This window comes from Sturnira hondurensis, unplaced genomic scaffold (genome assembly GCF_014824575.4).
Source record: "Sturnira hondurensis isolate 20B ecotype Veracruz unplaced genomic scaffold, ASM1482457v3 Scaffold0022201, whole genome shotgun sequence".
Lineage (NCBI taxonomy): Eukaryota > Metazoa > Chordata > Mammalia > Chiroptera > Phyllostomidae > Sturnira > Sturnira hondurensis.
The window spans coordinates 10,454,313-10,455,539 of NW_028094832.1; the positions used below are offsets into that span (position 1 = coordinate 10,454,313).

Here is a 1,227-nt window from a genome sequence, read left to right on the forward strand (position 1 = left end):
CAAGGGACAAATATTACTGATTCCATATATGAGGTCTTTGGGGTAATTAGATTTATAGACGCAGAAAGCAGAATGTGGTTGAAAGGCGCTGGGGGAAGGGATTGAGGATTTAGTGTTTAATGGGAAGCGAGTTTCAATTTTGCAAGATGAAAATGTTCTGGAGCTGGAGGGTGGCTTGTGATGGTTTTACAACAATGTGAATATACTTAATATCACCAAACTGTACACTTAATAATTAAAATAGAGGTGAGGACAGAAGGAAGATGCAATTCTTGGGCTAGGATAAAACTAAAGATTAGATTGTAGGAAAAGAGAAATAGAAGCAATGTTTTGAAGATCTTCATTGCAAGTGCTTCATCAGTTTATAAGACATGAGTCTGATGGAGCAAGCAGCAGGGTTCTGGAACAGTCTCTGAATCAACTTCAGTTACTTGGCCGAAAAGGTCAGGACCCTGTCATGAGACAGGTGAAAGGGAAAAACACAGTTACAATATTTTCTCTAGCATCAAATGAGATGTGGAAGTAAGAAGAAAATGAAGTGTACCAAAAGGGTGATGTCAGTCAAAAGACAACATGGTGCAGAATCTCAGGATTCCAACCAGGCCTCAGAGACATGGCATATTAGTATATAAAAAAACAGGCTCAAATTTATGAGGAAGGGCATGTAGACTATGGTGAATAGATGGATGAAAAAATATGACGCAACAAGCAACAATAATCATAAGTAATAACATATTTCTGAGTGACCAGACAAAAGAAAAGGCAGAGAATGGCCCATTCTCTTTCGGCCACTATTTGGCAGTCTTAATTCTAACTCATGTGTAGTCTTTACAGTTTCTTTTTTTTTAAGTAATTTTTTTTTATTTAATTCTTGTTCAAGTACAGCTTTCTGTCTTATATTCCCAACCCTGCCCGCCCCCTGCCCCATGCTCCCCGCCTCCCTCCCATTTCTGTCCCCCACCCTTAGTTATTGTCCATGTGTCCTTTATACTTGTTCATGTGAGTCCATCCCCTTTTCCCCTATGATTCTCGCCCCTCTCGCATCTGGACCCTGTCAGCCTGTTCTCTATTTCAGTGTCTTTGGTTATACTTTGCTTGCTTGTTTGTTTTGTTGTTTAGCTTCCTGTTAAAGGTCAGATCATATGATATTTGTCTTTCAACACCTGGCTTATTTCACTCAGCATATTGCTTTCCAGTTCCAACCATGATGTTGGAAAGGGTAGTAGT

The 1,227-nt window shown here is 39.6% G+C and overlaps 1 pseudogene; it reads left to right on the forward strand.

Moving 5' to 3' along the window:
• The first annotated feature begins 325 nt into the window (after positions 1-325).
• Positions 326-825, forward strand: LOC118978962 (single-stranded DNA-binding protein, mitochondrial-like; annotated as a pseudogene).
• The last annotated feature ends 402 nt before the right edge of the window (positions 826-1,227 follow it).